General features: G+C 46.2%; 1 long non-coding RNA gene across 1 annotated transcript; it reads left to right on the top strand.

Annotated features, from left to right (window-relative positions):
* Nucleotides 1–333: 333 nt before the first annotated feature.
* On the top strand, nucleotides 334–3765 carry LOC126059755 (uncharacterized). Its single transcript, XR_007513490.1, has 3 exons — nucleotides 334–432; nucleotides 2806–2966; nucleotides 3627–3765. It is a non-coding gene; the product is annotated as an uncharacterized LOC126059755 (long non-coding RNA).
* The last annotated feature ends 23643 nt before the right edge of the window (nucleotides 3766–27408 follow it).

Raw genomic sequence — 27408 nt, 5'->3', positions numbered from 1 at the left:
TTCTTGGGAAACGCTGGAGGCATTTATTGTGGGCACTCTGCCCCGTGCCATCACAGGTGAGCGGGAGACCACCAGCCACACCCTCAGGGAGCCCCATCTGGGGGAAGGCAGAATTTAATGCAGGTGGAGTAGGTAGGGCCCAGATTAAGGGCTCCACTGCATGCGAGGAATGAGATGTTACCAGGCTCTGTGGTTTAGGGGTGCATCCGGCACTTGTGCAGAGCTGGAAGCCACAGAGGAAACACCTAGCTCACCCTACCCGCTGTGTGACCTGCCTAGGCCCTCAAACTTCTCTGAACCTCCATTTCCTCCTCTGCCTTGATTGCCTCTTCAGGTTGCTGGGAGGACTGAAAGCAGTTATAGATGAAGAAGAGGTTTGAGACCTGCCGTTATTCTATACAACTGAACACCATTATTTTAGCGATGAATTGGGTGAGTTTCCTGCTCTCAATTCTCTTGAGAGGATAAGACACAGCTAAATCTACTCCCACAGAACCCAACTGTCATGGATTGCCTTATGTCCCCCCCAAAATGTGTGTAACAATTGGGCTGGGCCATGATTCCTGGGTATTGTGTGATTTCCCTGTATGTTGTAAATCCTGTCTCTGTGATGTTAATGAGGGAGGATGGGCGGCAGTTGTGTTAGCGAGGCAGGACTCAATTTACAGGATTGGATTGCGTCTTGAGGCAGTCTCTTGAGATATAAAAGAAAGAAGTGAGCAGTGAGACAGGGGGACCTCATACCATTAAGAAAGCAGTGCAAGGAGCAGAGCGCGTCATTTGGACCTTGCGTTCCTGTGGAAAGAAGCTCCTAGTCCAGGGGAAGATTGATGAGGACAACAGAGAGAGAAAGCCTTCCCCTGGAGCTGACACCCTGAATTTGGACTTTAACCTACCAGACTGTGAGACAATAAATCTCTCTTTGTTAAAGCCATGCACTTGTGGTATTTCTGTTATAGCAGTACTAGATGACTAAGACACCAACCAAGGCAGAGTACAGTAGGGTGGGGAGTGCTCTCTGGCAACAAATGCAGGAGAAACAGTCCCACTTGGCTCTGGTGGGAGAATCTGGAATAGTGTTCTGCATTCAGTCTGGGCCTTTATCATGGGTCTGACATAAAAACAACAGCAACAAAGATGCTGGAAGCTAAAGGGGAAAGGGAAGAGGCATTCCAGGAAGAGGGAAGAACATGAAAAGAGGAGGGAGCTCAGGGACATACTTGGGGAACATTTATTAATTCCTTTGTATATTGAGCACCTAGTATCTGCTAGCCACCACCTATCTATCAGTTTGTCATACTGTGGTGACATGCATGTTGTTATAATGCTGAAAGCTATGCCACCGGTATTTCAAATATCAGCAAGGTCACCAATAAGTGACAGGTTTCAACGGAGCTTCAAGACTAAGATAGATTAGGAAGAGAAGCCTGGCAATCTACTACTGAAAATTAGCCAGTGAAAACTCTACGGATCACAAAGGAATATTGTCCAATGTCATGCTGGAAGATGAGGGCCCTAGGATCCACTGAAAATTCATAATGGCTGCAACAATGAACTTGAGCATACCAATGATCATGAAGATGGTGCAGAGCCAGGCAACATTTCATTCTGTTGTACATGGGGTTGCCATGAGTTGGAGCCAATGCAACGGTAATGAACAACAATACATGCTAGATATTTGGGTACAAAGATGAGTTAGAAGTGACTCCTACCCTCAAGGAGTTTCTTCTGAGTAGGCAGAGATACTCAGGAGACCAATGAGAGGAAAGATGAGGGAGGACTGGTGGGCAGGGCCACATTAGAGACACCCAACACAGCTGGAGGCCTGCAGAGGAGGCAGTGTCAGGTAAACCTGGGCAGTTGGTGCCCCTACTTGGAGCTCGGTAAGATTTAGCCTTGAAGCAAAAGGGCAAGATCATTCCTTCAAGAGGCCTGGTGTGTACAGAAACACAGAAGTAATGCTGTGGTTTAGTAAAATACCAATGTAGGTGATCCATCTGGACAGGCAGGACCCTAATGATGAAGGCTGTGGGTGCCTGATTGTGAGCTCGGAAATTATCAAGGACAAGGTGACACTGGGATGTTAAGCAGGAGATAAGACATGTAATTGGGCTTGAGACTTAGCTAAATATTCTGGTGGGTCGAGTGGGGGCGTTTGGGCTCAGAAAGCCTCAACACAGACACAGCTGCAGCTAACAGGCATTTGCCACCCAAACACTGGCTCCGACACTTGCCTTTAGGAGGGAAAGAGGCAGCTGCAAAACAGCATGTTGCTTTCACCAGCCACCACCCACCCCGTCCTGCACCTTCAGTTTCTTCAGAGGTACATTAAAGCCAGGAAGTGTCACCTTACAGCCCGCCCAGCCACCCTGGCATGGGTGAGGTCCTCCGAAGAGTTTACAGTGTACAGTGTGAGGAAATGACTAACAATCCACCTTTTTTTCACACCTGCGTGAGAGAGGAGGGAGCTGCCGTTTCAGCCCCGCCCTCAGTGTACCCACCTTGCTCTGAGAAAATCAACCCAAAAACCCATTGCTGTTGAGTTGATTCCAACTCATGGTGACCCCATGTGTGTCAGAGTAGAACTGATTCATAGGGTTTTCATGGCGGTGACCTTTCAGAAACAGATTGCCAGGCCTTTCTTCCAGGGTGGGTTTGAACGAGCAACCTTTTGGTTAGTAGCCATGTGTTTAGCTGTCTGCCCCATGCAGGGACTCCCACCTTACTCTTAGGGGAGAGATACAATGGCAACCATTGCTCAAAGGCCTTGTGAAACCCTGGCTGACATATACCACGCAAGCACAGACCCCTGGGATGAGTAACGTAATCACAGACGAAAAACAGAAGAAGGAGATGAAGGTCAGCCATCCTGCCACATGGAGCCTGCCCTGGGAGTTGAGGATACGCAGAGGACACTGGCTACTGACCCTCATTCTTGGCTCAAGAAGGAAACACTGTTGAAACAGGTGGGGAAAGTGGTGGTTTGGGGGAAGGTTCAGACAGAGAAAAAGCGGAGATGTTACATAAAACATTTACAGGCCAGACTTTTTCATGTGGGGCTGAGTCCTCCATCCAGGATTTTGGAGAACAGCTCCTCTCCCTTATTCCGAGGCCTTTGCTGTGACATTCTAAGTGTGTTGGGCAAGGGTTCAAGTCAAAGAGCAGGAGGCAATGCTAATCCCCATGCATTTAAGACCAAGGCTCAGCCACATGTGCTCATACGTGGCTGGAAATCTACTTGGAAAGGTCTCCCTGGGACTCAATTTCTAAGCCCTGGAAATTCCCTATCAGAACCATAGGCACAGGGTCACAGAATAGTCAGGCTTATGGCGCTAACCCCAAAGCATCTGATTCCAAACAGAGTGCTCCTGACCTAAGCCACTTATGAATTGCCAATGGGGTGGGACCATCCACAGGAAGGCGCCCTGGTTGGGGAGAGAGAGGAGCTCAGTTTGAGGTGTGTTGAGCTTTATGGGTTAAACCGTGTCCCCCTAGAGTACGTGTTGAAATCGTAATGCCTAAGCCTGTGGATATAATCTGGTTTGGACATAGGGTTTTCTTTGTTATGTTCAGGAGGCTGTATCAGTATAGGATGTGTCCTAAACCTAATCACTTCTGATTATAAGGAGCAGCACAGACACAGAGCACAAACGAGGGAGAGGAAAGATGTCACGTGAAGATCACCAAGGAAACAAGGAATGAGACAAGTTTCTTCCCCAGAAGCCAACAGAAAGAGAACCTTCCCTTAGAGCTAGTGCACTGAATTTGGACTTCCAGCCTACTGAACTGTGAGAAAATAAATTTATGTTCTTTAAAGCTGCCTGCTTGTGGTATTTCTGTTACAGCAACAATAGGTAACTAAGACATTGAGCTTCATTCAGGTGCCTTTGGCCATTTAGGAGACTTGTAGGTCTAGTAGGCATTTAGTTACATGTTTGGGGCTCAGGAGTGTGCTCTGGGCTAGAGAGGTGGGAAATCTCAGCAAATAAAGGGTAGTAGAGACCACCCAAGTGTAGATACCCATCGTCCTAGTTTTCCCAATCCTAGTTTATGCATAATTTGCCTCCTTCCACTCAAGTATATATGTCTCTTTCCAAAGAACAGTGTGCCAAGGTGGTAAGAGAAGAAGACTGAGGTTAGAACTCTGTGATGTGCCCACATTTAGGAGGCCTCCTGGAAGAGTAGGCCCGGAGAAGAAGACCACAGAGGGCAGGCCTCTTCCAGGCCCCTCTGCAGTTAGCAAATTCCAAGCTTGTATTAGAATTTTCAGGTTTCTTGTCAGGTGTTCCCCAGGAGACTGTGCTCCTTTAGGGCAAGCGCACCGTAGTTTGTCAGTGTCTGTTAACCTCTGTGTGAGCCAGTGAAGAACCTTCTCCATCCCCACAGTCCACGGTGTCTCCAAGAGTCCTGGCCCCAGCCTTCCTCTCATGGTCATGTTGCTACCACCACACCCACCAGGAGCACTTAGTCACTGATGTCCTGAGACTGACAAAGGATGTCCTGGGTTGGGCCTGACAGGCACCTTAGGGATAATATAAAGAGCTTGGTTACTAACCAAAAGGTCAGTAGTTCAAATCTACCAGCTGCTCTTTGGAAACCCTGTGGGGTAATTCTATTCTGTTCTATAGGGTGGCTGTGAGTTGGAATAGATTCAATGCCAAAAAGCATTTTTTTTTTTTTTTTTTGGTAACCTAAATCCTACAACCAGAATTTGCCAAGAAAGCCAGTCCCAGGAACACTGCCTATCCAGGCATTGAGGTTGCTATGGACAATCTCAATTGTCAAAAACAATATGAATTCTAATCCCATTTCTGTCCCTAATCCCCTTTTTCCTCTTGGGCAAGTCATGTCTCTTCTCTGGGCCAGCTGCAATATCCCTATTTGTGCAACGAGGTGACTAAAATGCCCCAGTTTTTATGCCCAATGACCCCTCAAATACAGCCCCGCCCAAAAAATCTATTTTCAAAGTTTGTAAAATCTATTACCTTAGTCTTTAAAATGTCTGCTATAAGTGCAATATACCCCTATGCCCCTAAAATGCAGGGTCACTTGTCCTCTCTGGGCTGATTTCTTGATTGATCTGTGGGGATTGAAAATGTCCTGTATGACAGGAGTCAGATTAACCAGTGCCAACAAGAGGTACATGCCTTAAGGTTCCCAACTAACGGGCTTTTGTTTGTTGGTTTGTTTTGCTTACTTGTGTTTCCAAGAAAGGGATGGTAGACCCAGAGGTGGGTCCTGGGAAGGTTTATCTCTTCCTGGGCCAGGTGTAGCTGGCCTTCACTCCATTTCCCACTAACAAGTCTCGAAATCCCAGCTGATCACACACTGATCAATACACACAGAAATGGTGAACATGTTCAATGACCAGTTTGCAGATTTACCCAAAACATTTTAAAAATTCTTTGTTAAAGTTTTCAGAAATTAATTTTGAATGGATTTGCAGGGCCAGTTAAGAGCTTGGTTGCTAACCAAAATGTTGGCAGTGCGAATCCACCAGCAGCTCCTTGGAAACCCTATGGTGCAGTTGTACCGTATCCTACAGGGTAGCTGTGAGTCAGAATCGACTTAATGGCAATGGATTAACCATTTAAGAGGGCTGTAAGAAGCCCTGGTGGCATGACGGTTAAGCGCTTGGCTGCTAACTGAAAGGTTGGCAGTTGAACTCACCTAGCAACTCTATGGGAGAAAAGACTTGGGAATCTGCCCCCGTAAAGATTACAGCCTAGAAAACTCCATGGGGGTAGTTCTACTGCGTTACATGGGACTTCTGTGAGTCACAGTTGACTTCATAGCGCCTAACAACAACAAAAACAGCAAGGGGGCTGTGGGAATGGGGGACCCCTTTAGTCTTCTCTCGTTGAGACAGGCAATTGAGGCTGGGCTAGGCACTTAGTCTCCTCTTTCATCTTCCCCCCATCTGAGAATTGGTCTCTGCCCTGGGTCCCTCCAGGATACCTACAGCAACAAAAATTGAACATTCCTTAAGATGTTATAAAAAAAACAACCACTTGATGTTATAAGCTGATAAAACTATCACATTCAGTAAGAAATGTCAAAAACTCTATAAAGACCCAAAACAAACTAGCTGTTGAAAAATCTGTATATTTGTATGTTCACTGAATTAGCCCTTTGGCAAAATGATGCTTTACTTCATTGGCTTTCATTGAATTGGAGAAGTAGCTAGGAAGAGCCCAGAAAAAGAGTTAATGGAGTTTGGAACAATGGGACAGCAGGGAATTGGGCCTACAGATGGGAAAGAAGGAGAAGCTCCAGGAATGGATGTGGCCAAGGACAAATGGGTGTGGTGACTGGGGAACAGGAAGTGGGAGGAAGGAGAGAAGAAGCATTAATTCCACTGATCTTTTTTAGGTATGCGTATTTGTTTTAACCTTTATTATTCTCATAATATCTTCCCATCCTTCTTCTCATTTGATTCTCACACAATCTTGTGAAGTGGGGAATGTCTTTTCATCCCATTTTGAGATGAGTAAAGAGACCTAGAGATGTGATTTTCCCAGGTTACACTTCATAAAACTTAGAGCTCAAACCCAGTTTGTAAGAATCAAAGACCCACTCTCTTATCCCTCTTATATGGGAACTAACAGTGAAGGATAGAGAGACCCAGAGGATGGACCATGACTGCCCAGTTCAGTACTATGTTCTCAGTGCCGAGCACGTAGTAGGTGCACAGCAAATATACACTGATTGAATAAATAATGGTGGTGATACAGATAATAATAGTAAAATAGCTAATATCTATTGAATATAATAGGAACTATCTCATTTAATCCTCAGCCATGTATTATAGGTAATATTATTAAACCCATTCTGTAAAGGTGATTTAGAAAAATCAGTAGTCTTCAGGTAGAGCCACAGGCGTTGTGATGAAGCCTGGAGGGCCAAGAAAATGGCTGTCCAAGCTCTGCTCTCACCCCAGGCAGCCATAGAGTGGCTGGATGTCGAAATGAAAAACTGCATCTGTAACTACATTGGTTTAAAGCACGGACTCTGGACTCCGGCAGAGCTGGCTTCATTCTCACCTCTGCTAATCACTAGGTGTGTGCCAACTCCTGGGTCTACTCAACCTCTCAAGGTCCTGGTTTCCTAATCTGCAAAATGAGAGTGCTATAATACATGGTACCTGTGGTGGTTTTTGAACTCCTCCACAAGTTCTTTGGTACTCCTCCAACTGAGAGGTAGGCTCTAATTCTTCTCCTCTAGATTATGGGCTGGACTCGGTGACTCACTTCTAACCAATAGAATGCAGTGGAAGTGATGATCTGTGCTTCTGAGGCTGGGTCAACAAAGGCGATACAGTGCCAGCCTGGTTCTCATGGGATGCTCTCCTTTGGAACCCAGTCACACAGTGAAAAGGCCAAACGACCACATGGACACTCCATTTGGGTGCTCCAGTGACAGTTCAAGCTGAGGATCCAGCCAACAGCCAGCATCAATGACCAGATGTGTGAGTGAGACTCAAGAGAACTACAGCCCTTGTCACCTCTTTGTCACCATCTGACCCCAACCACAAGACAAGCTGAGTGAGAGCTGCCCACCTAAACATGGTCCTTCCCCAGAAACAAGAGAGAGGATAATAAAATCACTGTTGTCGCTTTACACTGCTAGCCTGTGGGGTGACTTGCTAAAAGACAATAGATATATAACAGAGAAGCACCTTTACATGCTTGTCTTAAAATTTAAACAAGACAAAGAGATAACTGATCATATACCCTGATACATAGTGAGCACATGGAGAGGAGTCTTCTCGTGACTTCTGGCCACAACCATTCCTTCACCTAACCCACATTAAATTTTGGGCTTTGCCATATTCTGTCTTCCAAGTTGCCTACTTATCTCACACATGTTGAGATCACATGGTCCATTTGCCACAGGCATCCCACAAGCTCAGAGAGAGCAACTGACCTGGTGGCTGGACCTCCTAAGATCAGGGACAGATATCACCTTTACTGTACCTGTCTCTTATCTTCATTCAGGAGATGCATGCGGAGGCTGTGAGATGCATTGGTGCTCTCGGCACAGACTCTTAAACCCTGTTTTACACCAAACCCCTAGACAGTCACTAAGAAACTCTACCATGTGTATACTTCAGCTGTCAAAGGGCCACTGTGAATTTTGACAAGTGGAGATTGTAAGCCATGGCCCCACATCATGGAGAGGTGGGTTTATGTCCCCTCCCCTGGAATTCTGGACCAAAGAAGAATTGACACCTTTGAATTGTGGTGTTGGTGAAGAATATTGAATATGCCAAAAGAATGAACAAATCTGTCTTGGAAGAAATACAACCAGAATGCTCCTTAGATGCAAGGATGGCAAGACTATGTCTTACATACTTTGGACATGTTGTCAGGAGGGATCAGTCCCTGGAGAAGGACATCATGCTTAGTAAAGTAGAGGGTCAGGGGAAAAGAGGAAGATCCTCAATGAGATGGGTTGACACAGTGGCTGTAACAGTGGAGTCAAGCATACAAACAATTGTGAGGATGGTGCAGGACTGGGCAGTGTTTCGTTCTGTTGTGCATAGGGTCGCTGTGAGTTGGAACCGACTTCACAGCACCTAACAACAATACATAACCAGAACACTAAAATCTTTAGGAAAAAATTTCTGAGTTCATGAACTTGTATCCTTTCTTAAGTTACTTCTCTACATCGATGCTTGCATGTCCCTCCCTCTCCTAGGAGTGCTGCCCTTAGCCTCCCTCCCACCACTGTCTCTCCCCCCACTGAAATTTCTAGGGCAGGGGAGGCAGAGGCCTCCAACTTGAAAAACCTTCCTTCCATCTTTAGGACTCTCTCTCTCTCTCTGTTATTAACCCTTTGTCTCTGGCCATTCTCATCTCTCTCTCTCACCGAATTGTCATTCTTCTTTAACTGTTCATAGTATAAAACCAAGTTGCAACTCACCTTTTTTGCCTTTGTTATTGTAATTAAAATGGAGTACACATTGGCTCCCCAGGATAGCTTTTAAAGCAGGTGGCTGCTGACCTCCCTCCCCAGATCTGTTTCCCTGAGCTCTTCTCCTGCCATGCTGACTAGTGAGGTACCATCTCGCAGCTTCTGCCTGTGGGGTCACACGTTACTTCTTCCTGAAATGCTTGCCCTTTCCTCGCATTCACTTCCACATGTTCTCGTTCTTTCCACACACCAAGGCCCAACCCAAGGGCCCTCCTGCTAACCAACCTTCTGTGGCCCTGTTGCTAAGCAAGGAATGCTCCCCAAAAGCAGAACCTAAAGACAAGGATTTGGGGGTATAGTATAATTTGAGAGAGGTGTTCTGAGAAGTTCTAGGGTGGAAATGGAGAAGGTGAGACTGAGAAGGGAGAACAGCCAATCCGTGAGTCTTACCCCCTAGGGACCACTATGCTCAGTGCCACCAGGAGCCTCTGAGGAAACACGAGCCTCTGAGGAAGCACAAGCCTCCGAATTCTTCCACTGGGGACACTGAAGCAGTTGTCTTTGTCTACCATGCTCATCCCTCACTGGCTGGGGGTTGTACCTGGGGTGTGATGTTCAGCATTCCCGCTGCTCTGATGTAGCCTGAGCATGCTCCCGGGCCATGAAAAAGTACCCTCTGCCAAGGAGCAGCCATGCCTGTGACTGGAGTGGGTTGTCCTCTCCCAGGAGATGTAGCGTGGACAGCAGCAGCCTTGTGTATGCCCTGCTTCACTGCACTCGTACTGCATCCAAACAGGGCTCAGGACTCCACAAGTGCCATCCCCTTTCATCTACTTGGAACAGTCCTGTGATGACAGGACTGCTACCATCACACCTTTACAATGGAGAAGCCTGGACCTGCCCAAACAGTTGTGGTTCATGGGCGACAGGAGTGGGATTTGAAGCCAAACCTATGCTGCTGAGCCCATGCTTGTAGCCTCCTCCCCAGCCTGCCTTGGCCTCAGCCCTTCTCTTCTTTCCCTTACACTGCTCTTCTGTGGCCATGGTGGCTTCCCTCCTCACCCCTGTGAGCGGTGGGAGTATCTGCAACCAATATCAGACTGCACCCATCTGTCTGCATCTTTACACCCTGTTCAGTGCCTGATTCGTGGGGCACAAATATCCCCCATTTCTTCATCTCAGCTGGATGTTGCTGACACTGTTTACCTTCTTGCTAGTCCATCCTTTCTTAGCTGGTCCTTGACCTCCAGCACTCTCACATGGCCCATTTGTGTTCCTAGCTCAGGAGCTTTTTTCTTAAACAGCCCCTGATGGAGCTGAGGGAGGATTTTGCTGACGTGACTGAAAACCACAACTCACAAAACAATTCTCCATTAAACCAAATCGTATGACTTCTTGACTTGCCATGTCCTGTCTTTCTTTGTCTTTCTTCCCCAGCAACTGAACCTTCTCTGAACCAGTCCCAAGAAGTCTCAATTATAAAGCATTAACTCCTCAGTTCCCCCCATCTTCATCTTCTTATATTTCCCTGAACCCTCAGCCCACCAGGTCTATAAGATAGATTAATGTAAAGCTTAAAAAGAAATCTACTTATGTATTGGCTGTGGAATTTTTATTTGATAAATAGCTTGGCTGAGAATACATTGGGGTTTACTCCTCTATATAGAAAAGAAAGAAAAGAACATCATAATTACCAAGGTTAGTGAGTAACTGCTTCAGCCTACAAGGTCTCCATGGGTTAGCCTTGAGCTGGCCCAGAGCCACCCTGTAATGAGAGCACTGGAAACATACACACATAATAAGGTTGTCTTCAAAGGAAACTCATTTCTTCATGAAGGAAAGAGAAAGAAACAGGTTATCTGCTTCCCAGTCTACACTGCTCAGATGTGGAAAGGAGCCATACCCACCTGTGAGGGGGAGGAGGAGCGGGGAGGGCAAGGCTGGAAAACCTGGCTCTCCACATTCTCACTGCAGAAGAAGTGTAGGTTCATCCACATCTGTCTCTTTAAATTTTCCTGGAAATAAGTGTTTGGAAAACTGGCATTAGAACCTCGGCATAGTCCTAACACAGGGAAACGTTAATAGGATTGAAGAATACAGCAAGCTATGTGGCTCAGCATCATTTCCACGTTGGGCATGAACATCAGTGATCAATTGAGAGAAAATCCTGATACCACCTTTCCCCTGGGGGGGATGTCATAGCCCTGTGTTCTAGTCCACACTCACTTTAGGTGCCATTCTTTAAAAGGATTTCATGAACAGTACAGAAGAAAACCATGGCAACAGTGAAATACAAATCTAAGAGAAAGAAGAGGACGTGGCGCTGTAAGTCCACATAAGACACACTGGCCAGGACTCTCCTCTCACTTATGGACAAAGGGAAAAACCTTGTTATATGGACATTTGAGACATTCATCAACTATTGACTGTCTTAACAAGACTTTGAGCAGTATGAAGGTAGGAGGAGTTTTAAATGCTTTGGCAGAATCAAGATCCAAAATGAACTTGACTAACTCAAAGACATGGACAAAATTTAGCAAAGTGAAGGTGCAAAGAGGACATCTATCGGCCTGCGCATGCCTTCCAAATTCTACTGTAGAGAAAAAGGCGGGCGGGAATGTGGACGTGCAGGCCATCCCAGCGACTAGATTATTAGGCATTTTAGGATTGTCTTGAAGTTAGTGAGATCTTGGAGTGTCTAAATAAAGTCATTATGGATTTAATTGTGTTCCCTTAAAATATGTGTTGGAATCCTAACCCCCATGCCTGTGGGGATAATCCCATTTGGGAACAGGGTTTTCTTTGTTATGTTAATATGGCCTTATCAGTGTAGGGTGTGTCCTAAACCCTATTACTTCTGAGTTATAAAGAGAGCAGATGAGACACAAAAGGGTAAACACAAATAGGATAGAAGATTGCCAAGGAACTGAGGAACACTGGGAGACAAGGACCTTCCCCCAGAGCTGACAGAGAGAGAGCCTTCCCCTAGAACTATAAGAAAAGAAATTTCTGTTCTTTAAAAGTACCAACTCTTGGTATTTCTGTTACGGCAGTGCTAGGAAAGAAGCTAAGACAAAGCACAGTCCTTAGAGTGTGTACAGGGCTCTCTCTCAGTACTGCTCAGAGCACAGCCCTTTAATCCCATGTTTCCGGGACTATAGGTCTGAAAAGGAGGAATTCCCTAGTGCCCATGGGCCCATAGGGCATTTATAACTGTCTCCTGCTGTACTGGGGGTTGCTGGGGCATGGGAAAGGTTAGGACACAAGCCACCACCCCGAAACCTGCCTGAGGGACCACCGAGACCGCTACAGCAGTTAAACTTTCTGAGTAAGAACTGAAAACAATGCCGTGTTGGTCAACAGCACAGGTGTGGGGCTGGCTTTTATTAGCATAGCTTCCAGAGCAAAATTTTTCTTGCATTTAACTTTCTGTGTTCTCCTCCAGGGCTTGGTAGCATCAAGCTAGCACAGATTCCTCTGAATTTCCTATACACGGTTAAGTTGCCCCTGGGGCTCTTTTCGGGGAGAATCTCAAGTCTTTCAGTGGGGAGAAGAACTTTAATAGTTAAGAAAAATCAATCTGTTCTTATAATCAGGTCTATATTAACTACCTGTTCCTTTTAAAAAGGTGACTTGTTAACACAGAGCCATCTGAAACCTGATATAACACAGGACGTGCTTTTTGAATCTCAATAAGTTCTGGAAAGAGGGGACTTGGATTTCAGGGACTTAAGGGAAATTGAAGGGTCTTGCCTGTGAACTGTTGATTAGCATATTGAACATTGTGGCTCGGGATTATTTTTAATGACTGGGAGTAATGAATCCTAAGTTGTAAATGCTAAAAGTGCTTAACTGAAAAGAGGGACATATTGCATATTTGAAGATCAGTTATTGCTGCTCTGAAATTCTTAACAGAGAGTTTGACACATCGACCTTCTTGGGCACAGGCTGGTAAGGTAGAGCACTCTTCCCTGGAGATGAGGTGACAGGTAACAGTTCCTGAAGGAAGCGTCATGGTGGCCTCTGAGGAAAGGCTGATGTTTAGTCACTCCACTAAACACAATGAGAATGCAACAGGAAGAGCTGGGGGCCGCTTGTGGCTTGGAATCATAGAAGAGAGGGAGCGTTCTCTCCTCTGAAGGCCCGGGAGAGAGAGGCACCTTCCCCAGGAGGCTATGGACAGGATGGGCACTGCGTCTCCTAACTATGGTGGCACACACTGAAGTTACATGGAGTTGTTGTTGTAGTTTTAATTACTTAAATTTTATTGGGCTGGGAATATATACACACCAAAACATTTGCCAATACAGCAACTTCTGCATTTACGATGCAATGACATTGATTATATTCTTCATGTTGTGCGGCCATTAGATGGAGATATTTTTAAAAAGAGCCTTCAAATATCATTTGAAGACTGGCCTTCAGCAGTGGGGAAGACTTGAATTTATGGAGAAATGAACCTTCAGGCAGGTAGAGAGCAGGAGCAAAGGTCAGAGCAGAGCTGAGAGGACCAGAAAAGCTGCCGAAGCTGAGAGAGAGCCGCCAGGACTCTGATTCCGTAAGAATCAGCCCTGGAATGTCAGGGCTCTGGGGAGCAGTTAAACTTTCTGAGTAAGAACTGAAGACAATGCTGTGCTGGTCAAGAGCACAGGTGTGGGGCTGGCTTAAACTGGGCCTCTGAGGCCCGCCTCCTTCTGTGAGGAGTGGGCAGTACAGGAGCCTGCCTCATGCTGCAATTCTGCAGGTGAGTGAGGTGAGGTGCTGTGTGTGAGGCCTCAGCCCAGGGCCAGGCACACGGTATTACCAGACACACGCCAGACAGCGGCAAGCTTTGCTTGAGAAAGTTTTAACTGGCAGAGTGGATTGGAGTGGGGAAAGCAGAAGAGGAAGACAAGTTAAGATACTGCAACACAATATAATTCAGAGATAGTGAGGCCCCAAGTTCAGGCAGCATGGAGGGAACAGGATGGAGGGAGGTTCATGGGGGTGGGGCCCACTGGGTCTCACTGGGACAGGGGAGATTTGAGAGCCCAGAATGGGCCTCGATTTTAAGTTGGGGAGGATGGCGATGTTGTTCGTTCCCTCATTCATGGAGCAACTATTGAGCCCCACTGCATGCCAAAGGTCATGGCCTGTGTGGGGCAAGACAAAATACTGCTGGAACAACAAATAAGAAAATCCACCCTTCCCCAAGGCAATTTTCCTTCTGTTTTGCATTTTTGCCGTATTTCCTTCAATCCCTGTACGTGGTTTGATGTAAGTTTGAGATGTCAATGGGGTATCGGGCTGGAGGGCACAAAAGAAAAGGTGAGACTGGATTTGGGAAATGAAAATAGGTACAGAAGTAGAGATTTAAGTGGCAGGGAGAAGAAAGCTGGAGAGGCCTTCAAAGGACGAAGCTAAAAACTATTTTCTTCCCCATCTGCGTGAAAAGCTCCCTGGGAGAACTGCGCGATGTCCTGGGCTGTGCAGCTGTACCAGTGGACAAGCAATGACCATGTGGATGAACTCCCTGACACAGCCCTCAGACCCTGGAGTTCTGACCTACCAATCACCTTTGGCCATGGTCATGGCTGTGGCTGTGGTCTCACAGGATTGTGTGCACAACAAAAAAATGTTCTTAATTTTTAAACAAAATATGCCTGGAGGTTTAAATTGATGTAGGTGTTTCTGGCCGTATGTTGTTGTTAGGTGCCACCGAGTCAGTCCTGATTCATAGTAGCCCTACTTAGAACAGAACAAAACACTGCCCAGTCCTGCGCCACCCTCACAATCATTGCCATGCTTGAGCCCATTGTTGCAGACACTGTGTCAATCCACCTAGTTGAGGGTCTTCCTCTTTTTCGCTGGCCCTCTACTTTACCAAGCATGATGTCCTTCTCCAGGGACTGGTCCCTCCTGATAACATGTCCAAAGTACATAAGACAAAGTCTCACCATTCTCACTTCTAAGGAGTATCCTGGCTGTACTTCTTCCAAGACAGATTTGTTCATTCTTCTGGCAGTCTGTGGTATAGTCAATATTCTTTGCCGATATTATACATTAGTTGGTTTAGAGTTTTCTGTTGGCATTCATGGTCAAAGTTACACGGGGTGCTGTTTGAGACAAATTAGATATTGACTACCACTCCCACCATTTCCTAACTAACTTAAGCAGTGGAAACATTTACTAAAGCTGTATGAGTGTGATTTTGAGATGGGAAGAGCAGTAGAGAATCAGACTCAGAACCAGAAAAAAGGAAGAATGAGGATCAGTGGAGTTCTGGGTGTTTGGGGCCATTGGCTTTCCCTTTAAGGCACCAAGGAAATGCAGCCCACTATTTCTCTACCCTTGCCTCTCTCTCCAGGATCATGTCTCCAGGCCAAGCATCCCTTGCCCCAGCTTGGGAAGAGCAGGCCCTTAAGTCTAGTCCCACTGAGCAAACACACAGTAAGATGGGATTGGGGATGGGGAGAGGTGATTCTCCAAAATGAAGTTGTTAGGCTGTTGGGAAGGGGGATTCCTTCCTTGGAAATCAGAAGCAAACAAATAAGAACCAATATCCACTAAAATATTCAGGGAATTCTTTAAGGACACCCAGCAGCCTGAGCATAAGCAAGGATCAAAGCCCCCTCGCTGGCCTAGAACACAGAGGCCTACAAAAAGAACCAGAACATTCCAAGCTTTTGTGAAGCAGCACATGAGCATCACAGAGAGCCCGGTACGATAGCCCACACTCCAAGGAGTCGCTGCAGAGCAGAGTTTCTGTAATTCACTGAGTGGAGCCGGATTTGGATCCCTTGGGTGGTGAAAATGATTAACAGGCTCAGTTGCTAATTGAAAGGTTGGAGGGTCCAGTCCACCCACAGGCACCTCAGAAGAATAGCCTGGTGATCTACTTCTAAGAAATCAGCTTTTGAAAACCCTATGGAGCACAGTTCTACTCTGAAACAAATGGGGTCATCATGAGTCAGAGCAAATTCAATGGCAACTGGTTTGGTGTTTTGCTTTGGTGCCGAGATTAGTCCACACACACCATGGCTTCATCCACTGGGCCTCTTTCTATTTGACTCCTCACAGAGCCTGTGATCTCTGCAAACCACTGACATTGAGTCCATTGCTGAAATGCAGCTTGGAGATTCTGATCTACTTCCTGTCTGAGACTTGGTGGTTTCAGAAGTCATGCTAGGATTTGGACTTCACATGGGCATGCTGGGAGTAGAAGGTCACAGATCCTGGACACAGGTTCCCACTGTCTCTGAGCCTGAGTGGAGATGGTGCTTTGTGGTCTTCTCGGGGAATCTGACTTGGTGAACAATACCCTCACGTGGACACTTCCCCAGGGAGGGGCTCTGAATTGCTGCCTGGGTAGTGCCGGCCCTCATCTCACCCAGGAATTTGCTCTCTGGGCAAATGTGATCCACTTTTCTGACTGCGGTCTGTGGAGGGGGAAGGAGAGTGTGTACTCTATTCTTTAGCTTGGTTTGGCAACACTTTCTGCTTCTTTTGGAGGGAAGCGTGTGTAAATACACATGCTACAGATAGGGATCTGCTTGCTCGTCTTGTATTGGAAAAGTATCCCTTCCCTTTTGTGGCTTTAACTAAGTTTAATTCTGGCTCCAAGCCTCTACTTATCAGGAAGAAAGACATCCAGAATTTATGGGTCCAGAACCCTGCCCAGCTCACAGCCTTGGGCTCAGCCAGCTGTAGTCACAGTCCTAACCTCTGTCCTTCACCTGCAGGTCCCATAACAATTCTTAAACTCCACTCCTCACCTGCAGGCCCCGTAAGAATGACAATGGGGTGGTACTGATCTAGGCAGTCCTTTCTACTCATCTCAAGGCTGGGTATCAACCGTCCAGTTTCTGCACACTCTCAGCCATGAACACCCTAGTGAAGGGGGCAAGGCACTGTCGCCCTGAGAAACCCAGAAAAGACTTTGAGTACAGAATGAGGAATTAACAAACATATTCACCCTCTGGTCTTCATTCAATATCTAGCATCATTTTTCTTCATAGCACTTACCACCTCCTGACATTAGTTTATATAGTCATTGGTTCCTTTCTGCCCTTTCTACTAGAAGATAAGCTTCACAATGCCTGGAATTTGTTGTTTTGTTCATTCCACATTTGTTGAATGAGTGACTAGGTATGGACTCCTGTGTCCAGAGATTATAGCACATGCCAGGAAAAGTGGCCACACAGGTGAGGAAGCTCAGGGCATGAAAATGAAAAACAAACCAAAAAAATAAAAAAGGGCAAAATAAAAGATAAAATGTAATCCCAAGGAAAACAGAGATAATTTGGAAAGAGAACTTTAAAAAAAGACAAAAAGTTTTCCTTAATTATTAGACTCGAGCTTGCAAAAATAATACATCCATAAGTAGTTGCAAGATAATATTAAAAAAAAACATTCAAATGATAAAAAGTTGCTTTTAAATATTAAAATATAATCACAAAAATAAGAGTGAGGAGAGATGAATGCTTGGAAAATAGAGTAAGAAAATCTCTCAGAATATAGCCTCACATGGCAAGAATAAGAAACACCTGAGGTGAAATCAAAAAGTATGTGTATTGAACACCAAACCAGAAGGCTCAATATCTCATTGATAAAAAGAAAAAAATAAAGATAGTGCGGCCGAAGTCAAGAAAACAGAAAAAATTTTCCCAAAGCTGAAAAAAGGTCATGAGACTTTACATTGCCAGGACCCATCAGGAGTCCAATACAATGAATGAAAAAAAAGGCATAACTAGACACACCTTGGTCATGTTTCAGAACTATAGGGATATAAAATTAATCTTAAAGATTCCAGAGAGGAAAAACTAGCAAACAAAAACAGATAACCTGTAAATGAACGATAATCAGACTGACAGCAAATATCTTCTACTTTACCCTCAGCTAGACTACGAATCCAATATATGTATAGAATAAATCTGTTCCCGAACATTAAGACTCAGAAAGCTTACCTTCCGTGCATTCCCTTTTTAGGAAGGTGTGTGAGGATGTATTCCAGTAAAACAAAGGAGAAAACCAAAAAAGATTAAGAAATGGGATCATAAAACAGATCCAATGCAAAAAGGAAGTTCAAGTTTGAAACCCATCTGGAAGGCTTTAAGAGCAGCCATCCAAAATTGGAGCAGGAAGAACCAGTGCTTCATAAAAGAGATGTCTGAGAAAAGAACTGTCTTCATGCAATACACAGCATGAAGAGAGGATGAGGAAACGTGAGGCCATGGTATGGTTCTGTGTTCAGCAGCAACAACCAAAAAAAAAAAAAAAAAATTTAAACAACCAAAGCCGGAGAAAAATAGCAATTCCAAGAAAAAGAAAACCCTGTACACAAAAAGAACAGTACAAAATTAAAGCAAACCAAAATGTAGCACGATGTCAGTAAGTGATACAATTTAAGAATACAAAATCTATACACCTGATACTTGGAACATTCACAATTGAGTGACATTGAATCAAGAGAGAAGAAAATATAATCCTAGCCCTCCATCTGGCCTGGGAGTGCAAATATTAACATAATCATCACAACAATTTAAACACAGTTTATTATTGTTGGAATTAACTTGTGGGCAAAGCACTGAGGACTTGATTGTGACTGTGTACAGACAACTATTTACAGCCTCGTGAAATGTACAAGCAAAACTGTAGCTGATAGAAGGTAAAACAAGGGAGGAGAGAAGGAGGATGGTAAGAAGAGTGAAGATGCTAATAGTGTCCTGTTATATAGCAGTGAGTTGAGACACTGAGCAAAGTTGATTTAACAAGAAACAGAGTGGGTTTTTCCCCCCTTAGGTTACAAATATAATGTCAGATAGAATTAAAAATGTCTTCTTAACTTTCCAATATTGACAGACATGGGAGAAGGTTGGGGTAGTTAGATAAAGCCTGAGGAACAAGTATACAAAGGTAATTAAGTAAGCGTTTTAGTCATCTTGTACTGCTGTAACAGAAATACCACAGATGGATGGCTTTCACAAAGAGAAAGGCCCAAGCAAGCTCCATTAGGCCCTTCACAGGAATTCAGCCAAAGATGTAGGGCAAGAGAGGCTCCCCGCACTCGGCTTTAAGCTGGAACACTGTGAAGTTGAGCTGATGGCAGCCCTGCTTTACACTGCACGGAGAACACCTTCCTAAGGTAGCAGAAAACAAGGTCAACAGTGAGGAGACCAGAGGTAAGAGATGGAGAGGGTCATCCTGAAGCTCTACCCACCCATGTCCAATTTCATGAGTCAGCACATTCTCTTTTATTGCTTAAACTATAATGATTTGATTTATTTCACTTCAGTTGCAAAACTCCAGCTGGGAGGTGCTGAGGGCCCGGGCAACAATGTGCATGGGGTAGAAAGGATGAGAATTAAGTGATTCACCGGCCTTGGACCGAGGCTCACTGACCAGTGGGCCCTTACTCGGTCAAGAAACACAAGGGAGAGCCAAGCATGGGTTCAGGGAGCTACAATTTGGACATGCTGAGTGTGAGGAGCTGGTGGAGAATCAAAGTGCAAGAGGCAGGAGAGCCTATGGGTTAAAGTACAGCTAGAAGTCAGACTGCCTGGATTTGAACCCCAGCTCCTCAACCTGTCAGCTGTGTCACTTTGGGCAAGTTTACTAACCGCTCTGTGTTTCCATTTCCTTATCTGTGAGAGGAGCTAATAATAGTACCTCCTTCATATGATTGTTTGGAGAATTAAAAAGGTTGCTATCTGTAAAAGTTTAGTGGCAGAATTCTTGTCCTCCATGCAGAGGGCCCGGGTTCAATTCCCAACTAATATACCTCACGTGCAGCCGCCACCTGTCTGTCAGGGGAGGCTTGCGTGTTGCTATGATGCTGACAGGTTTCAGCAGAGCTTCCAGACTCAGATGGCCTAGGAGGAAAGGCCTGGTGATCTAGTTTCAAAAATCAGCCAGACGAGACACTGGATCACAATGGTCCCATCCGTAATCAATCGTGGGGATGGTGCAGGACTGGACAGCGTTTTGTCCCATTGAACAGGGCCTTGCCTGAGTTAAGGGCCAACTCAACAGCAGCCACCAACCACCACAACATCTGTAATTGCTCAGGCCGGCGCAGGCACTTAGCGTGCTCCTTGTAAGTGGTAGCTGTCATTGCCTGTTCTCATGGCCTACGTGGAGAGTTCAAGGAAATCCTTGAATACACTGCTTTGAAGTTGTGGAGATATTGATATGAGTAGTCTTTGAGGCCGCTGGGAAGTGAGATCCTTCGGTGGCCAGGGTTGGCCTCTTTGCCAAGAATCACTGCCAGTTCTAATCCCCTGCCTCTTGCCACATGTTGTTGTTAGTTGCTCTCAAGTCGAATATGACTCATGGTGACCCTATGTTTGTCACAGTAGAACTGCTCCATAGGATTTTTAAACTGCTTTTGGGAGCAGATCACCAGGCCTATCTTCCAATGCACCTCAGGATGGATTTGAACCACCAATCTTTCAGCTAGTAGTTGAGCCACTTAATCCTTTACATCACCCAGAGACTCCCTCCCCACACGGAACAGGCCTTCTCTCACTTCCAAGTCCTTGCCCATGCTGTTCCTCCCACTGGACTTGCACCTGGCACTTCCCTCTATCTTCCCCCCTCCCCCGAAGGATTTCTAGTTATCCTCCAAGGATCAAATGTCCCCTGTCCTATGGGGCTGTTTCCTGGCCTACCCGAACTTGTGCAGATGGTTGTGCAGGCTGGGCACTGCTAGGTTATCCCGCTCTCACAGCACGCCTGTGCACAGTGCTTTGTAACTGTTCATTTCTCTCTGTTTTCTTCGGTTTCTGTAAGATCCTCAAAGTCAAGGCTGTGCCCTATTTTTACACTGAAGCAGAACTGCATGCTGGGTACGGGAGAAGGTTTGGGAATCAAGAGATGCTAACAGGCTCTGCTACTCAATGACTGAACAGCCTTTGGACTGTAAAATAGGGATAAGACCACCAAACACGATTGTTGGGAGGAGTCACAGAGATAAATGTTCAAAGCAAGTGTTTGGATGGTCCATGGCTATTATCACTCATCTCCGCAGCCTGGGCGCACAGCTCCGGGCCTAAAGTATAGCAAGTGCCCAGTAAATGTTTCATTTGTGAAATTAGTCTTGAGAAATGGGGAGCAGGTGTTTGCTGTGTGCTGTGGAAGGGGTGAAGCATCTGTGCGACCTCCTCTCTTTCTCTTGGGCCCACTGGACACATGGCCCTACTCTCCTGCCGGGTTGATGTTGCACCTAAGACAGGTGCCGAGTCACCTAAAGGCACCTTGGTCTCTGATCTCTCTGTGGGCACAGCGTTTTTTGTATCCAGGTAACTTGCCATTGCCTTCTTCCTCTGAGCTTTGACAACAGCCTTGACAAGTAGATCCTCTGATTCTCCCCATTTTACAGATAAAGAAACTGAGGTTCATAAAGGCAAAGCACTTCCTGAAGGTCCTTGCTGGTGGCGTAGTCTGGCCTCCAAAGCGTGTTTTTCTCCACTCTGTAACACTGCCCTTTTGCCTTGAAGAACGCAGTCACCAAGACATGCATGAGTGCCCGCATGGCCAGCTCCCTCTCTAAACATGCGTGGGCGGCTGTCCTCTCCAGAAGTACACACTCCCTACCTGAGTCTCTATGTGTTAAGGGGTCACCAAGATAGAGAATGTAGGGAGGCTGCTGTGGGTGCCATGACATCCAGGACAACAAGGGCCCTGACTTCCCACAAAACCCTGGCTCCCTTCAAGGAGGGGAGAATGCACGTTACAACGCTGAATTTCTGGTGAGACAGATTTCTAGGAGAGTGTTTGTGAGTTTTATGTCTTTTAAGCAGGTAATCAATAGAAGAGAAGGGTTGAAATGTTAGAGGTTCGACCCTTCAGATTACCTCTAGCTTTCAAAAGCTCTGTTTTGTGTAGTTGGTTTATTTTAAATTATATTATCACTTCAGCTCTTCCTTTGTCTTTTCCCATGTGTATCATCCCCTCCCTCCCTCTCCTCTTCATTTTCTTCCCTTCCTCACCCTTTTTCTCTCTAGGACCCTCATTCATTTTCCCCTTCCCTCTTTTTCTTTCTCTCTCTTTCTTCTTCTCTCTCTATCCTTCCCTCCCTCCCTTCTTCCCAGTGGCCTCACTAGGGGGGCATAGGGGGTGTAGGCTGTACCTGGTGACACAGTCAGAGGGGGTGACAACAAAATGACTGTCTATAAAGTTTTCGTGCAGAGTTTCAGCAGAAATTTATTTATTTTTTATAAAAATATCCCTGTAGTTAGTTATAACAACAGAAACATTTTTCGTAAGCGCAGTTTACATGTATCAATATACCTAGGAGGCCAAAGCTCTTTGCTAAATCACTTTTTGTACCTCCTAATGCTTTCAGCTCAGAGCTGTCATTACTACCCAGCTACAAGGATGCCTCTAACCATGTGGTTTCACCCGCTCGGGCTACAAGCAATTGTTGTTTTCCTTGCTGCTGGTTTTTATAATTGCTGATTTTGTCAAATTTTCTGGTGTTTTAGCTACAGTATTGTGGTAATTAGCATGGCGGGGGGTGACACCAACCCTACTGATGTTAGTACTTCTTCCCTCTGCCTCTGTCTCTGTCTCTGTCCTCTCTGGGAATGGTGGTTGAGTCAGGAAGATGTGCAAACCGTTTTCCTGCAACAGAGCTGTGGCTTCACAGCAAGAGAAAAACTGGGAGAAAAAGACCAAGGAGGAGTTTAGCACTTATCAAATGTACTTCAGCCTCTGGGCTGTGGACTTCCTGTTTATACAGCTCTTTCTCCCCCAGAGGCTCAGCTGAGCCTGGCCAGCTGTGGGCTACGCCAGCCACCTGCTCCAAACCCCACCATCCCATCGAGTTGGTGTGAGGGCTCAGAGCCCCCTACCCTCAGCTCCAGGCTCCAGGAGCCCCACCAGTGCCAGTCCCCACCGCCCCCTCCCCCGACCTGAAAACCTACTTCCTGTGAACACTCACTCCTCTGTGCCACCCAGGCTTCCTGCATCAGGTATATGGATGTGCCCATTCTTTAGGAGGGCCCAGAGGAAGGTGCTGAGGGCAGGGCCCCACCACAACCCAATTTTAGGTCCCTGGGTGGCACAAACTCTTTGCGTTTGACTATTAACTTAAAGGTTGGCAGTTCAAACCCACCCAGCTCTACCACTGGAGGAAGGCCTGGCTGTCTGCTTCTATAAGGATTACAGCCAAGAAAACCATATGGAGCACAGTTTTACTCTGCAATTCATGGGGGTGCTGTGAGTTGGTACCAACTTAATGGCAAGGGGTTTGGTTTTGGCTTTTACCCTTAAAGTACAGCAGGTCCACAGAAAGCAGAGAGAGAGGAAGCATTGCTGATTGATTCTACTGACCCCTCTGAGGCTTCCTCTTAAGTCAAACTCTTCCTAGGAGGGCTGGGTCCACTACCAGTCAAGTGTCAAGGGCGGTATATCTGGACATCTGCAAGGGGAAGGGTCTGGGAAGCCATCCAGCCGTTCACCCATGTATTTATGACTTACCTATGATATTCCCAGTGCTGTGCTATGGCCCTGGGGATACAGATGGAAAAAGACCAGGTCCTCTACCCTTAGACCCTTATGAAGTTCAAATGCTGAAGGGGAGGTAAACAAACTGAGCAAGAAAACGTCAAGTAATAATACATTTTTTTGTCAAGTATAACAAAAAAATGCCATTGCCAATGAGGGGATTCCTACTCACAGCAACTGTATAGGACAGCGTAGAACTGCCCCATAGGGTTTCCAAGGAGCAGATGGTGGATTCCAACCGCCAACCTTTTGGGTAGCAGTCAGTCTAAACCACTGTGCCACCAGGGCTCTGATACATGGCATGGAGGTAATTAGTGGGATGCAGAGGCAGGGGTGGGAGAGGGTGATCTGACCAACGTGCTCAGGAAGCCCCTGGAGAGGGGCTGTTCCTGTGGGTTAGACCTGAAGGGTGAGTGAAGATGGCCCTGGGAAGATGCAAGGAGCAGTGCTGAGGTGGAGGGAACAATGCTCACAAAGGTCCTAAGAAGGGAGCAAGCTTGACTTGATTAAGAGAAGGAGATGTATCTGCTAAGGATGGATGACAGGAAATGGAATGTGGGGAGCCCTCAGGTGACAGACAGGGAGACTCTTACCCTAAGCCAATCGCTCAGGCTGGCAGCCAGCGTTTTGAGGAATCCTCCTTCCTTCGACATGAGTGGGTGAAGCCTCCGGGTATAAAATGAACTTTGAATGACTGCAGATGCCAGAACTGCAGATTTTCTGCCAACAGTGATAAAATGTCGATAGGATGCTTTCAACAACCTAAGGCAGAGCACCTCGGGATTCCAGCAGCTTGGGTCATAAGGGAGGATGGACAGAGGAGAGTGAGAGAAGGATGAATGAGCCCCAGCCAGACTGGGACAAAAGTGTCTCCTTGGCCACACATGCACTGTTAAAGAGAAAGTGTTGTTATTGTTAGCTGCTGTTGAGTTGGACCCCAACTCATGGTGACTCCATACACGACTGAACAAAATACTGCCCAGTCCCGCACCATCCTCATGATCGGTTGTGGACCAGACTGTTGTGGTCCATAGGGTTTTCTTTCTTTTTTTTATTATTGTTGCTGTTGAGACTATACACAGCAAAGCACACACCAATTCAACAGTTTCTACATGTACAATTCAGTGACATTGATTACATTCTTCAAGTCGTAAAACCATTCTCACCCTCCTTTTCTGAGTTGTTCCTCCCCCACTAACATAAACTCACTGCCCACTACGGTTCCTATCTAATCTTTCAAGTTGCTGTTGTCAATTTGATCCCATACAGATAGACCTTAAAAGAGCATAATGCTCAAGGCAGACATTCTTTACAAGTTAAACTAACTATTGTTTGGTTTTAAGAAGACTTCAAGGGATATTTTTGGTTTAAGGTTTAAAGATTATCTCAGGACAATAGTTTCAAGAGTTCCTCCAGCCTCCATGGCTCCAGACAGCCTGGGTTCCAGGAGAATTTGAAAGTCTGTTCTGCATTTCCCGCCTTTTGATCAGGATTCTGCTACTGATCAAAATGTTCAGTGATGTCAGCCAGGCACCATGCCATTCTTCAGAAAAATGAAGTATTGGTACATGCTACAACATGGATGGAGCTCGAAGATAGATACGCTGAGTGAAATGAATCTATCACAAGAGGACAAATATTGCATGGCCTCACTTACATAAACAGACAAGAAAAGGCAAACTTATAGAGACTGAAGTTTACTAGTGGTTACCAGGAGTGGGAGGGAGAGGGAAAAGAGGGGTAATTGCTTACGGAGCACTGATTTTTGGTTCACAGTGATGGAAAAATTGCATTAAGGGTAGTATTGCATAGCTGATTATTATAACTGCTGTCAATAAATTGTACACCCGTAAAAAGTTGAATTGGCAAAATTTGTGTGATAGATGTATTTATAATGGTGACCAAAAAAAAAAAAGGATGTAGCTGTTGCTTATGTACAACCAGACACCTCATGGGATTTGGTTCCTTGGTTTGGAAGTTGAGGGTCATGATTTCATAGGACATCCCAGTTAATTGGCCTAATAATGTGTTTAGTGCTCCTGTTGTACCTCGTTGTTCATTGTTTAGTGCCTGGTGTCTAAAAAGCCTCCAAGCGGCCATCCAAGGTACAATAATTTGTCTCTAGTCATCTGGAACAACAGAGGAAGAAGGAGAGTCAGGAATAGAAGGAGGATATGAAATGTGTGGCTAATTTCCTCCATACACAACTGCCTCTTCTGCCATGGGATCCACGGGGTTTTCATTGGCTGATTTTTGGAAGTAGATTGCCAGGCCTGTCTTCCTCATCTGTCTTAGTCTCGAAGCCCCGCTGAAACCTGTTCAACATCATAACTGCACTCAGGCATCCACCGACAGATGGGTGGTGGCTGCACATGAGGCGCTTTGGCTGGAAATCCAACCTGGGTCTTCTGTATAGGAAGCAAGAATTCAACCACCATTGCCTCATTAAAAAGAAACCAGCAGTCCACATATCATAATCTACTGTACTGATGGATCTGAATGGGACAGAATATGCTCCAGGGAGCCAGATTATACTGGAAAGGCCCTTGGGGCTGCTGGGGCTCAGAGGCAGAAAGGACTTGTTTAGGTTCTCACAACTTGTGGCAGGGGCAGGATGAAAATGTTACATGTCCTCTGGAGCTCAAGTTCACACGACCACCCCTCCCACACTGGCCTTGTCCTGTTTGCTTTTGTGGGGAAGATAGTTAGAAATGGAAGGCTCCAGCAGAGGCCTCCCCGTGTGGGCGCAGGCAACAGATTTTGCGGAGACAAAGCCTCTGAGCATAACCAGTAACCGCGGTAGGGACAGGCCTGGTGTGGGCTGGCAGGGTGGGGGTGCGGTGACTTTGGGACAGATGTGAGTAAATCCAAGTCATCCCAGGGACTGGCCCATGAGGAGACACAGCATCTCCAGGGCTTCAATAGGCCCACAGGCCCAAAGCAAATGTGGCGTGTCCCATGTAAATGTCAGGATAGAGCCTTCACCTTCCACTTTCCCTTGACTCGGGAACAAACAGCATTCCAGAAGTATTAAGGGGATGTCTGAATAAGAAACCAAGATGATGGCTCTCCGGGTCTTCACATCACCTGGATGCTCTAATCTGTGTTCCCAGGTGAACTGAGACGAATAGGTAGAAGACAGGGCAGTCTAATTCTGCTCCAGTTAAAAAAAAACATTTACAATACTCAAAACCGGCAGAAATGCCGCAGTCTCCCCTGGTAGGGAGTGAGGGATGCACATGGAGGGGGCCCCAAGAGGCAGGGTTAACGCACCAGAGGCTGAGGGTCCCTTCAGACTTGAATCTCATGGCTCTCCCACTCCTCAGTCCAGAAGAGAGCAGCCACTGAGGCACACTGCCTGATATAACAAGGCTGTGTGTACGAGGTTCACAGTATGGGTTCTTTCACTCTGAGGCTCCCCCCCACCCCCACTCCCTCTCCCCTCCTCCGCAGCGTGGGCACCACTGGGGACCACATTCTCAGGCCCCACCCAGGCCCACCAAGTCAGAAATTCTGGGGGTGCAACCAATAAATCTGCCCCTACAAGCCCTCAAGCAACTCTGAGGCTCCTTCATGGTTGAGGACACTGGTCCAGAGCAGAGGCTTCAAACGCTGGCTGTGCAGATCACCTACAAAGCTTCCAAAAGCTGCAAACAGTGGCTAAGCCTGGGCCCCGCCCCCAGGGACCCTGCCGCGCTGGCCTCAGGAGCCTAACCGGCCCTGGTGGCTTCAGCCCAGGAAGGCTTTGTGGCCTCTAGGATTACCTTTCACATGTCTTTCCTTCTCCGTTTGTCTTTAACTGAACTCTGGTTTTGAATTTGTCTTGTCCTCTTTCATCTGCTTCACTGCACATGAGGTACGGTGGTCCCAAAATTTACAGGAGAAAATGTGCCAAACAGGTGGCTTGTGAGCAACCGCTGGCTGGGGTGTTGCACATGTATGCTAAAAATAGTATATTTCATTTTCCCTAGTGCTTCAGACTGTAGTTCTCAATAAACAAATTTT

The sequence above is a fragment of the Elephas maximus genome, chromosome 16, assembly GCF_024166365.1.
Source record: "Elephas maximus indicus isolate mEleMax1 chromosome 16, mEleMax1 primary haplotype, whole genome shotgun sequence".
NCBI classification, from domain to species: domain Eukaryota; kingdom Metazoa; phylum Chordata; class Mammalia; order Proboscidea; family Elephantidae; genus Elephas; species Elephas maximus.
The sequence above is the reverse complement of the archived record's forward strand: the minus strand, read 5'-3'. Positions and strand labels throughout refer to the sequence as shown.